Consider the following 14422-nt stretch of genomic DNA (forward strand, 5'->3'; position numbering starts at 1 on the left):
AATAAACCATGCCCTTCATCCAATTCGCTGGCGATAGGGGTCGATCCACCGTCACCTCGAACCCCGTCGCAAGTAGCAACACTCGCCCGCATGGCCTTCGAGCATCCTTGACGAGATTAAGGATTGTAAAATATGTTACTTTTGTAAAGGTTTCATACATAGCAACTTAGTATCAAAGGGCAAAGTCGCATTCTCAGGAAGTTGAGGTAACTCAGAGATTACTCCTTTGGACAAGTCGGACCATAATAGCAAGACAAAAAAAAAAAAAAAAAAAAAAAAATATATATATCACAAGTTAATATTGAAAGTCTTTATATCGACTCCTCATTGGACTTAGAATACTGGAGGAAGTAGAAACACTCTTTTATCTTTTCAGTCATTCTCCCCGTACCTGTTCTATTGCCCCAAGGCAAATGTAATTCCTGCCAATTTGAGTGGGAATCCAAAACCCATGATTGTGAACGCATAGTTTCATAAGAAGAGTTGTTAACAACCTGTCACTGCAATAAGTACACGGTTCGCTGAAAATTGACTCGCAGATCCAGCGAATCTATTTTTCTTTTCATCTTTGTTCTTTCCTCCCTCCCTCCTTCCTTCCTTCTATTTTTCCTTATTTTATTCATTTACTTATTTATGTATTCTTATATATTCTTTGTAAGCGGATATCAGGGTAGTCAAGACGAAGAGATCATCAGCTAGAGGCTGCCCAGAGTGAAAACTTTTTCTTGTACTCTAAGTCGAAGTTTGAACCCTTGAGTTTTGTGAGGATGGGTGTTGGTGTGAGACTGATATTCAATATTTGATGTTTTCTTATATATTCTTTGTAAGAGGGCATCAGGGTAGCCAAGACGAAGAGAGCATCAGCACATCTACTAGAGGCTGCCCAGAGGGAAAACTTTCTCTTATGCTCTAAGTCGAAGTTTTGTGATGATGGGTGTTGGTGTGAGACTGATAGTAAATATTTGATGTTTTCTCCTTATGTGATGTGAGGATCCTTCCTAGGGACATTATGCACCACTGGTACAACTTCAAATTTTATTGTCTTTCAATAGGGTTCTTCTTTTTAAAGCATTCTTGCCGTTCCAGATATATGAAAAGATAGCCTTGACATGATATGGAAAGTTTTGGATACATTATATTTGGCCTATCTATCTCCAATTAGATTTTTTGGCCCTTTAGGGGACATGGATATTCCCTAAGGTATATAAAATCGCCTAGTGGCAGAGAGAATAAAAATGCAGGCTGGGTAAATTACTTACAAAGTTAGGCCCTGTTCACACTAGCTATTTGAGCCGCGCGGTAACCGCTGCGGTACCATAAAGTCAAGGAAGAACTGCGCAGTAGTGTGTGAACGCCTCCATTGACTTACATTGTAAATGAACCGCCGCAATTGAAACAGAGGCGGTTGAAACCGCTAGTGTGAACAGTTGCATGATCCAGTTAATCAGTAACTATAAGGCAGAGTGACAGTATAAAACATCAAACTTCATGTACAGGTGTAGGTTGTAAGTTACTACATCGGGAATTGGTGGTGGAATAAACTCGTTGGAGTTGTTGGCTTTAATGTTCCAGGTTTAGTTCTGACTACAAAATACACGGCAAGCTCCAAGCAGAACTCAGAAGGCTGCCAGAAACATAATATGTACATTTGTACACTTGCCACATCATAGGAAAATTAAAAAGGTTTCGTCGCTCGGCTTGAGCAACTATTGTATGTCGAGATCGTGAGGCCCTTTGATCCGCGCCTCTTCATTTGTTGTCTAGAAGGCGCAAGGTCCGTTGTGCGCAGGTGTTAGGGCGTCGGTTTGACCCGAGATGCAGCGAGGCCATTGTTCAAAGTAGAGGGCTTGACCTGAGATGCTAAGAATCTATTGTTGCTGAAGGGGCGTAGCCAGGAAAGGTCGGTGAGTCTGGTAACTGAACAATGAACGTCCCTAGGGAGGTGGTCGCCGTCGTCGACAGTACCACGCTGTAGCATGTGTGTGCGTATGCACGTTTACATGCTAGGCATCGAAGGGAGATGGCAGCTACGTGGAGTATGGAGGTGACAACACAGGGCTATGGGAGCAGGTACATCATGTACAATCAATCATAATTTTATGCTTTTCCAATTGTATTTGAACGTAATTATAGTGTACTGAATCAACACTACACAGTTATTTTATGCATGGGCTAAGTATCCTGGAAGCCCCAAGCCCTGAGAGCTCAAACAAATTCGCAGACTACTCTATTGTAGTGAAAGCATTCGTGTGGTTAATAGTGTTAACCATATGGGTCTGTTGGAATTGTTAGAGATATGTATATACCCAACTTTCATTCGAATTATAATAACTGTCAGAGAAATATATACTTGTACCCAACGTTTATTCGAGCTACAGCAAGTGTCTTGTGAAACTCATAAACTGTCGTATGAGATTCATAAAGCCCCTCCCACCATGGTATTATATGCTACAAATTCCGTGTTCTTGTTAGTTGAGAGAGTATTGTATTACATCTGCGATAACCCGCGTGTCTGTCCTTGGGGACAATGTCAAGGCGGCGAGGTGGTCTTAATGGTGATAGAGAACGTAGAAGAGAAACTTAAGGTGGTAAGCAGATTGAGGCGACATAAGAAGTTCTAAAGTGACCCAGCATTCCTTCTTGTGTAAATATGATTCTTCAATAATGCAACAATATGTGACTCTGGTCCGATGGAGTGTTGCTATTTTTATCTATTTATTTATCTGTATATCTATTTATTCAGTTAGTTATTTAGTTATCCATGTGTTTATTTATTTATTAATTATATATATATATATATATATATATATATATATATATATATATATATATATATATATGTGTGTGTGTGTGTGTGTGTGTGTGTGTGTGTGTGTGTGTGTGTGTGCGTGCGTGCGTGCGTGTGTATGTGTGTATATATATATATATATATATATATATATCTATATATATATATATATATATAGATATATATATATATATATATATGCGTATGTGTTGGTCAGGTCGATAGAGGTAAGGTCATCCCCCCTCCTCACATTGTATTGTCTCCCCCCCCCCATGGTTGCCACCTGATACTTACATTTAAACCCAACTCTGTATCTCTGTCATTTAGTCTGAAGATGTAATATACGAAAGTACTTACTGTCTACAAGTTTCCCTTCTCCTGTGGTTATTTTGCACACACACACACACACACACACACACACACACACACACACACACACACACACACACACACACACACACACACACACACACACACACACACACACACACACACACACACACACACACACACACACACACACACACACACACACACACACACACACACACACATATATATATATATATTTTTTTTTTTTAAGTGGAAAGAAATTTAGGGAACGACGAAGGGCTATATGGAAAATCAATTCAGCTTGAATGGCATCCGCATGGAAGAATCGAAATGAGGTGATTATACCCTGTGTTCCCCGACGTCGACCATAGCTTCTACTGGAGGGTTGTAGCGACGATACTACTGTGAGAAGAGAAAGAGGTTTGGTGAGTTCGTCTCCTTTATTCATAAGGTAAAACTGATCTGATTTTACATGCGGCAGGAGGTGATGTATATACCGCGTGTGTAGTCAGCCATGGTGCGTAATTACATAATTGCATTGGATTAAGTTAGGTTGGCTCAAGCAGGGTCGCACTGTCACAGGCACGTCAGGTCTAGTCGTGTGGGCGACACAACGTGTGCTCCACGCCACGTGGTTGTCGAAGTTTGTACGATACTCCTCTCTTAAAATGGTATTGACATAAGAGGGCTTTCCGCATGCGAGGGGATGGCCACTGGCCATCTCCACTGGAGACATGTTGAGGTTGCCCCAGATGGCTCGATGAGCGTTGGGCGTAGGAATGTCTAGCGTCGATGGCGGTAGCCGTGGTTGATTGCGATGTGGTTTGCAGTGGATTTGAGATGAGCCATCTCTGCAGGAAACATGATGAAGTTGTCCCAGATGGCTTAGGTGACCGTTGGGCTTGGGATATCTAACGTCGATGGTGGTGCAGTTTGGAGGGTAGTCGAGGCTGGAGCTGTTGCGCAGACCAGACGACTGTTGGCGACGTTGACTAGTAATCTGTAATGAATGGGAAAGTCAGCACCTAGGAGAGGCGTCCTGACGTCTGTCAGGACGAGGCTCTAGGAGTCGTGGCGACTCGCAAAGGTGAGATGCAGGTCTGCAGTGCGTCAGATCGCGGTGGTCCAGTGTCGTTGTTGATGGTGCCTGTAGGCTGACGCTGCTACTGCGGTAGTTATTTTGTCCTTAACATTACCAAGGACGGATCGGACGAGCACTAGGAAGCGCAGGAGTCATATCTGACGGAGCATGTCGATACTCCTGTAGGTTCCGTCGGTTGTGGGTAGGAAACGGGCGATGAAAAGCATCTAGACTTAGCTTAATGTTCCTCAGTGGCTGTTGGGAGAGGTGGAGCGGTGGTGGAGGCGGCAGCAACGGGAAACGGGTTCATGGGCCTCACTCAGGTCACCAGTATAGTGACGATGCTACTGTAAGAAGAAAAAGAGGTTTGGTGAGTTCGTCTTCTTTATTTGTAAGGGAAAACTGAACTGAACTTACATGCGGCCAGGAGCCGATATACATAACGCGTGGATAGTCACTCGTGGTGCGTAATTAAATAAGTGCCTTGGATTATGTTATGTTGGGTCAAGCAGGGTCGCACTGTCATAGGCGCGTCAGGTCTAGTCGTGTGGGTGTCCATGTTATGCTACTTTTAAGAGTGGCGGTACCCGAGATCAGGAAGGGTGGGCACCCCTCGTTGTTCGGCAACTAGGCAAGTGGTCAGGTTTCTTGGCCTAGTGGCTAGCCGGCGAGCATCTATTTCTTCTTTCTTTCCTTTTTTTTTTTTTTTTTAAGACAGATGCCCATGGTGAAATACATTCATGAACTAACGAAACAAAATCATAGATATATTTGATCAAAATTAAAGAGAAACTCGATCCTAATGTTCTGTAAAAGTTGTCTCATCGACCCTAATCTGACCCGACCTGACCTATCCTAACCTGACCCAATGTGATTTAACCTAATCTGGCCTGATCTAACCGAACCTATCCTATCCTGACCTAACCTAGCCTGACCTAACCTAATCTAACCTTACTTAACCCAACCTAAGCTATTCCCTGTTGGCAGGACGTCCTCATGGTCCTAGATTTTTGAGTTGGCTATCTCCCTTATAAGGGGAAAAAAGCTCTTGGTATATAGATAAATAAGAGATAGGCCAATAGATCAGCTTACATGAAGCATAACTTTCTGTGCTTATATGAATATGAGAGGGGAAGATATGCTGAAAAATACATTAGGTTAGCTATGGGACACTGTGTGCAAGGTGTTCACATTTACTTTTTACTTCAGCTCCCAGTAGTAGGCCTTATGCCTGTCAGTGGTTCCAGCATGTTCCTCCATCTGGCTCTATCATAGAAGGCCCATTCCTCCCTCAGACTTTCGATGTTGGGCAAGTCATGTCTGCTGAGGGCTTCTTCAATATTTTCTTACCATCTCTTTCTCGGTCTTCCTCTTGGCCTTCTTCAGTCCGACATTCACTCCCAGCATCCCCTTGCAATTCTTTCTTCCTCCATTCTTTCTAAATGCCCTAACCATCTTAACTGGGCAGTATCTATTTTGCATAGCATGGAACAGACGCCAATGCTTTTCCTTATATCTTCGTTTTTTTAGTTTATCTCTCCTCGTCTTTCCAACTATGGCTCTCAATGGTCTCATTTCCGCTTCCTAAATCCTGCTCATGTCTACGTTTGTCATTACCCAACTTTCTGAACCATATGTTAGGGTAGCTGAGGGGTAACACACTTCCTTGTTTAACCCCTGTTTCTACAGGGAACCACTTTTCTGACGCCTTTGATGTTCCAACACTGTATACACTGGGGTGATACAAACTTTTTAAGGGACTGTAGGGCGCGAAAACACGAAAAATTCTGGAAAATTAACGAATTTTAGGTAAACATTTCAAAAGATTCTCTATGATGGTGGTAACACTTTGGCCAAATATTACAGCTCAATTCCGTTTCTTTTCTTATATATAAAATAAAATAGATAAATTTTTGGCAACCTCTGGCAACCCCATTGCATAAAAAAACATTCTGTATATTGAAATAGTCAAAATTTTGATACCCAGTTCTGTTTTGTTTACTATAATTAATATATATGGAGATATCTGGCAACTTGCCCAACACTAATCGTCAATCACCACAAGGATCTCAGTATCTCTTCAAAGCTAAAGGAGAAAGGATGTCGCCCTGTCGCGTATCTGTTAGCCTACCAGTCATGCATGCAATCGTATTATCTTTTTTTCTACCAACAGGTATTCAAAAGATTCTCTATGATGGTTGGAACACTTCGACCAAATATTACAGCTAAATTCCGTTTCTGTTCTTATATATAAAATGAAATAGATAAATTATTGGCGACATCTGGCAACCCCATTGCATGAAAAAACATTCTGTATATTGAAATAAAGTCAAATTTTCGATAGCCAGTTCAGTTTTGTTTAAAGTTTTAAACGGAAACGTAAAAAAATAGACAATGTCACGAGTGAGTACGCGGCCGGAGGATTTTAAATGCCGGTGCGCTCCTTTAAACTTTAAATGCCTCTCCTGAAAAGTTTATGTTTTTTATATTTAAATAGCCATATCTCTGTTTCTTTTTGTCCGATTTCATTCATTCTTTCGAATTTGTAAAGAGAAAGAGTAATTCTTTAATTTGATTAGAAAAAAAATAAAGGAAACTGTAACTTAATTTTTTTGTTTAATTTATCATAGCAGATTTTCACTGAAGTTTCTACTATTCAAAATAAAAAAATCATAAAAAAAATAAAAGAGAGTAGGAAAAAATCTAATTTAATGAAGTTGTTCCCAAGACTCTAATCTTTCATTTCCTACATAGTAGGCTGATTACCTATGCCTATGGATACTTCAATGATTACAGATACTATCATAAAAAAAAAAATAACTACACGTAATATATACATGTTACTAAAACAATTTAGTATGCAATAATACTCTTTCCGATAGAGTAAGTATACATAAGTTCACCAAAGAAATTGAACAACTTTTATGACACGTTCACCTATAAGCACTTCCCACAGTCCCTTAAAGCTTTTGTTTGGATGTCCCTTGACACCAAACCTCTCTTCCATACATCTCCATAACTTTTCGCGAGGTATTGAATTAAAAGCCTTCTGTAGATCAATAAAAGTGATGTACAGGCTTTGGTTATACTCACATACCTTCTCTATCACCATCCTTAGTCCAAAAGTTAAGTCCGTTACTGATCTATTACTTCTGTAACCATGCTGTTTCTCTCCTAAAATTGGTTCTACTATGTCTCTTACTCTTCACTCAATTGTTCTCTCATATAGCTTTGTGATGTGGGGTATGAGGGAAATCCCTCTATAGTTGTTACAATTTCCAGCATCGCCTTTACATTCTTAAAATTGGGACTATTAGGGTTTTACCCCACTCCTCTGGTATTGTTCCTTCTCTATAGATCTTATTTATGAGCTTCAATATATTGTGCTGTACTACATTTCCTCCTTCTATAGATATTTCATCTACTCCTGGTGTTTTGGAATTTTTCATTTCTTTCAATACCCATTCAAATTTTTCTTCTGTGATTTCATGTTCTTCTCTATTCAAATCTTCCTCCGTCTCATGCCATTGTTCCTCATTTCCTGCATTTAGGAGCTCTTGGAAGTATTCTGTCCATCTGTTGTCTACCTCATCCTGATCCTTAAGAACATTCCCCTCTAGGTCTTTAATGTTATATTGTTTTGCCTTGCTTTTCCTATATGACTTTGCTATACCATATAATAGCTTTTTCCTTTCTGCGAATCCTCTGTCAATCTCTCTCCCAGATCTTTCCATGTCTCAGTTTTTGCTCCATGTTTTGCAAGATTTGTTTCTTTCCTTGCCAGTACATATTCTGCTCGGTTTTCAGGTGTATGTCTTATTAGCCACTTTCTTAACTTTAAAGTTTAGTTTTTACCGCCTGTTTGACCTCTTCATTCCACCAAGGTGTGTGTCTTTTCCTATTTCCTCCAATCCATCCTACCCCTAAAGTTTCTTCTGCTACCTCACTGATTGTTTCTTTCAAATTGTCCCATCTTTCTTTTTCCTCATCATTTTGCTTCTCCAATTTTATAATCATTCCTTTTATCTTCCTCTTGCAAACTTTTTGTTTTGATTACTTTTCTTTTTCTACATTGCCGTGGTTTTACCTTACCGATCTTGATATCAGCCACAAGTAACCTGTGGTCTGAATCTAAATTCACTCCTAGTATTACCTTTATATTGGTAGAAATTCTTCTGTCTGAACATATTATGTAATCGATAATTGATTTTTTTTATGAAACTGTCCTGAATTTTGATTCCATCTATATCTAGTGAATTTATGTTCCTCTTTATGTTGATAAAAACCATTCATTATTTTCAAGCCGTTTCTCATGCAGTAGGGAAAGGTGCGTGAGAATTACAGACACATATTTTTTCTGAGCACTCTAGAGGTGTGCGGCGAAACCATGATGGCAAGATTAAACGAATGAAAGAAATAGAGGCGAGAGAAAAGTAGACTGGATCTATGGGACACTGTGGGTGCAAGGTGTTCACACTAAATAAATTGTATACACTATAGCTATTGTAGCTACACATTTAAGTAAATTATTACTATGTATCATGTTATATTATTCTAATTGATGAATTGAATTGTATACATAACATTATCTTAAAGATTGGTTAAGGAACAGTAATGTCGACAAATATGTAAGTTTGGGTTCAGGTTTGGTGCAATCGTTTTGACGTTACAGACCCCCGTTGAATTCGAAATGGGTAAATAGATAGAATTAGGAATGAGATATCCGTGGGACTTATGACCCAGAAAGCTCACCAAGTACTGTGTATCCTTGTGGGAGGTCATTTCCCTCTACGTACATTCGGAGCTCTGCCTTTCTAAGGCTGCCTTATGGGAAGGTGTGGCATTCGTGCGGTGCCTACTCTCACAGGTAACAGAACGTTTGGTGCCGTTGTGTATGGCTTCCGTGATTCCAGGTTTTTATTTTATTTTTATTTTTCTTATACTATTGATGTTATCGATAGTGTGTGTGTGTGTGTGTGTGTGTGTGTGTGTGTGTGTGTGTGTGTGTGTGTGTGTGTGTGTGTGTGTGTGTGTGTGTGTGTGTGTGTGTGTGTGTGTGTGTGTGTGTGTGTGTGTGTGTGTGTGTGTGTGTGTTTACCTAGTTGTGTTATACGGGAAGAGAGCTATGCTCGTAGTGCCCCGTCTTTGTATCTCTCCGCACATACTATTTTTTCGTCCAATTTGTTCCAGACATCTATCACTGTGTGGAAAACATATCTTTTTCAGATCTCTTCTATAACAATCCTTTTTGAGTTTCTTTTCGCGTCATCTTGTTTTTCTTTTGCCCCACTTTAATAAATATTCTCTATCAAGGCCTTACACACCTTTCATGATGTAAATGGCCAGTAGATCCCCTCTTTCTCTTCTTTGTTTTAGGGCTGTTAGTTCCTGTTTGGACAATTTTGTTCGTATATCAATTTTGAAAGTGTTGGTGCCATTATTTGTCGTTGCTCTTTGGATTCTTTCTAATTTCTTTATATTCTTTTATGTGTTAAGTGTCCAAAGTGTCGCAGCGTACTCCAATCTTGGTCTTATGAACATGACTAATATTTTCTTTACCGTTTCCTCATCCATGTAGTTAAAGGCCAGTAACTGTAGGTTTCTCTGACTATCTTTTTATATGCTTGTCTGGTGACATATCTTTGCTAATAATTACTCCTATGTCCTTTTCCAAGCTATTTTTTTTTACTTCTTTTGTACCAATCTTATATTGCCCTGATATTCTATTCTTACTTTTTCCAAACTCTATTATACTGCATTTCTTGATGTTGAAGTTCACTTCCCATTTTTGGCTCCATTTCCAGACTTTGTCCAGATCTCTCTGAAGTGATTCAGTCTTTCTGTGTGTGTGTGTGTGTGTGTGTGTGTGTGTGTTTATCACTTGTACTTCTCTTAACTATTTCTCGATTATATAGTTTATCTTTTTTTTTTGGGGGGGGGCACTTATTTATATTTCATCTACTTTTCCTTTCTTTGTCAGTCCGTCTCACGTCCTTTGATCGTGGTGATTAGGGTTAGACTACTTTGTTTTTATCCCAAGGCTATCTCTCTCTCTTTTCTTTATCATATATTCTATTTAATATCTAATAATTTTCCAATAAATTTGGTCTAGAAAAAATAGTCTACACTTTTCTGCGATTTTTCAGTTTGTTTAAATTTGCCGGCTTACCTACCGCAGTTTTGAGATCTTTTTTGACGCATGTATTACTATCGGTGTTGTTTATGATAGACGCTTCCCATTTGGACACTTTTCAGAAAATGTATGCTAAAAACAAATAATATGATTAATAAGGTTTAAGTTAGGTTAGGTTGGGTTGGGTTAGGTTAGGTTAGGTTGGGTTAAGTTAGGTTAGGTTGGGTTAAGGTTTGGTTTGGTTAGGTTAAGTTAGGTTCGGTTAGGTTAAGTTAGGTTAGGTTAGGTTAGGTTAGGTTAAGTTATGTTAGGTTAGGTAAGGTTTGGAAGCATCTATTCGGGAAGAATAAATTTGAGAAGCGTTCAAATGGAACTAATAAAGTTGCGGCACACTATGTTAGCATGCTAATTTCTTTTGCTCCTTCGTTCGAGTAGAAACGACTTCGATTACAATATTCTAGGCTTCCGTAAGAACATCTCAACAATGTGTCTAACATTCGTATAGGTTTAATAGCTTCTCTTAGTTCGTCATTCAGAGTAATTTGACATTTGTAGAATTGAAAAAAAAAAAAAATCGTAACCGAAGTCGTTTCTACTCAAATAAAGTAGCAAAAGCAAGTGACATGCTAACGAGAAAGGCCTAGTGTGACCCCACCTTACCCTAATATTGTGCAGTTCGCGCATCGTTGATTTTGCCGTATAAGAGCATTAAATCAGCTTCATGACCCTCATGATTTGTAAGGATGCGTAGGAGCCGCGTTCTAGAGGTGGCTCCTAAACATCCACAGCACAACTTTGAGCAGAAGCCATCTAGAAAAGGATATGTCAACTTTAGTTCCGAATTAGGACCCTAGGCGCCTTATCATACTGGAATTTCTACTTATAATAGATAGACGTCCCTTGATGAACTCGTAAGGAGGCGACCTATACGTTCTACCGAGCGCAAAGCAAATCAGAACAGGCCTGTGGATGTCACATACGCTTGCGGCTGGGTGCCTGTATAATTTCAGTGTGTGCGTTTGGTCACGCGATCCAAAAGCATGGTAAATCACGCACACACACACACACACACACACACACACACACACACACACACACACACACACACACACACACACACACACACACACACACACACACACACACACACACACACACACACACACACACACACACACACACACACACACACACACACACACACACACACACACACACACACACACACACACACACACACATACACACACACACACATACACACACACACACACACACACACACACACACACACACACACACACACACACACACACACACACACACACACACACACACACACACACACACACACACACACACAGTATGGGATAGTAGAGATACAAGAGGACATAGAAAGAAAATCAAGAAAGACAGTTATAGAAGAGACCTAAAAAAGAACAGCTTTCCCCACAGGGTAATAGATGTTTGGAACAAGTTAGATGAGAAAGTGGTGTGTGCAAAAACAATACACGAATTTAAAAACAGTCTAGATAAAACGAGATATGAAGACGGGACACCACGAGCATAGCTCGCCTTCCCGTAAAATACAACTAGGTAAATACAGCTAGGTAAATACACACACACCACCTTGCGAAGGACGGGAACACGTAGTGTCAACGAAAAATTATCAGGCCGTGGGTGTATGTGTATGTGTGTGTGTGTGTGTGTGTGTGTGTGTGTGTGTGTGTGTGTGTGTGTGTGTGTGTGTGTGTGTGTGTGTGTGTGTGTGTGTGTGTGTGTGTGTGTGTGTGTGAATCATATACTTCCTCGTCTTGTGTTCCCGAGACTGAGGCTTTAAGCATGCCTGTGAGCGTGCGCAATGGTGAACATTTTGCACGTGCGTGCGTGCGTGTGTATGCGCGCGCGCACCTACATGCGCACGTGAGATCACCAGGGAGAAGCGAAGCAGGAGCTCTCAACCCACATGTGGTACATTCCAGCGGTTAGAAGGGTCCGCGGCACCTGAGAGGGACGAGTCTTCAAGCATCGCGGTCCATGAGGTCAGAGGAGCCTGGAAACGGACACAGACCCGCAGTTCTTTCCCTTTAAAGGGTTATCACACTGGGCTTCCACGGGCTTCACCGGCGCCGACCGTTGAGAGTTCGTTTGAGTCAAAACGACTTCGGTTACAATATTTAATTTTTCAAATCTCCAAATATCAGATTTCCATTTCGTCATATATAGCAAAGCTGAATGATGAAGTAAGAGATTGTAAATCTAAACGAATGTTAGACATACTGTTGAAATGTTCTTAGAGAAGTCTAGATTTCTGTAAGCGAAGTCATCAAATTGAGGTTGGAGGTAAGATGTGGGAGGAAAAATAGCCTAGTGTAATAGTCCTTGAAAGTGCGTGGAGTGGAGGATTGGGTGTTGGGGGCAGGGCCCTCACATGGTGTGTGTGTGTGGGGGGGGGGGTTGTATACGCCCTGGGGCGACACATTAAGGAGGGCGGCAATTTCAATCTGGACATGCTGCCCACAATGCTGACAAAATAATTATAATAAAAAAAGGTCAAAGGAGCCCTGAATAATTTACCATAATAAACAAAAATTACGTTAGAATCAACAACGTATGAAATACTTTCCCTTAACCTTTCTGCAATAGAGACATTGAATATAATTTTTTTTAAATCCGTTTAATTATTTCGCCAGTCAATTGCTATGATAGGCAGTACGTGATGGTAGAGATGGGAATTGGTGATTGGGGAGGGGGGTGTAGTTTTTTTTTTTTTTTTTTTTTTTTTTTTTTTTTTTTTTTTTTTGAGCCCGTGCGGTGGTGTTTAAGATACACCACTGAGAACTTTGCCCCGGGGCGGCACTTAGGCATGTATGGACTCTGGTTGGGGGTCTGTTAGACGAATAAAGTCGCCTTCCTTTGATACCTGGTGATAGATTATATTATCGTTATTCATTTGCTGCAATATCAGTCAACTCAAGATATGTGATGGAAAGAAGAGCAAGGGTGAAGACACAGGAAAAAGAAAAGGAGGAGGAAAAGGAGAAAGATGAGTGAGGAGAAGAAGAGGTGGGGACGAAGAAGAAGAGTAGGGAGAGGAGTAAAGGAGAGACGCAGAGAGAAAGGAGGAGGAAGAACAGAAGAAGGAGGAAAAAGGTTGGAAGAATAAGAGCGGAGATAAGAGAGAAGAAGAAAGTAGAACAGGAAGAGGTAAAAGAAGAGAAAGAAGAAAAACGGGTAGGAAGAGGAGGAAGAAGAAACGGAGAAGGAAGGAAAGAAAAGGGAAGAAAAGGAAAAACCATTGGAGGATTTGGTAGAAATGGAAAGGGAGTAAGAGTGAAATAGGAGACAGAAGATGATAAAGTAGGAGACAAAAGAAACGAAGAGAGATAAAATGGACCGGTTTGACGAGTAGAGTATGGGAAGAAGTTGAGAGGAGGGGGAGAGTAGCCTAGACGGTAATCTGAACAATTTACACACACACACACACACACACACACACACACACACACACACACACACACACACACACACACACACACACACACACACACACACACACACACACACACACACACACACACACACACACACACACACACACACACACACACACACACACACACACACACACACACACACACACACACACATATATATATATATATATATATACATACATATATATATATATATATATATATATATATATATTTTTTTTTTTTCAAGGGCTACTATTACACAGGACGTGCGCACCGAGATCCCTGGATCCGCTAGCGGAGGCCATTACTTTTTTTGTAACCTAACATTTTATATTGGACAAATATATCAAAACTAGAAACCTAACAATGTCTATAGGACAAATATATCAACTATTGACTTATTCAATGTCCTTTAGCAATCAGATGCCATATCAGATAGCAATCCCACAATATTTAAAACCTATAAAAAATCTATTTAAATCAAATAAATCTGATTTAAATAAAAAAAATATATATTTTTTTTTATTTATTCTAAAAAGATAAAGGAAAAAAAATCGCCAACCCTGGTGTCCACTAACCTCATACAATAATACCTGTTAAGTCCGGCT

General features: G+C 40.1%; 1 long non-coding RNA gene across 1 annotated transcript in view; it reads right to left on the reverse strand.

Annotated features, from left to right (window-relative positions):
- Positions 1–3443: 3443 nt before the first annotated feature.
- LOC143017621 (uncharacterized) overlaps positions 3444–14422 on the reverse strand; it is a 12045-nt gene continuing 1066 nt past the window's right edge. Inside the window, exons 2-3 of the long non-coding RNA XR_012965668.1 lie at positions 10996–11145; positions 3444–4549 (exon numbers count right to left, since the gene is read on the reverse strand). This is a non-coding gene — a long non-coding RNA (uncharacterized LOC143017621). The remainder of the gene's footprint in view (positions 4550–10995; positions 11146–14422) is intronic.

Source organism: Oratosquilla oratoria, chromosome 32 (genome assembly GCF_046742065.1).
Source record: "Oratosquilla oratoria isolate Oo_2021 chromosome 32, ASM4674206v1, whole genome shotgun sequence".
Lineage (NCBI taxonomy): Eukaryota > Metazoa > Arthropoda > Malacostraca > Stomatopoda > Squillidae > Oratosquilla > Oratosquilla oratoria.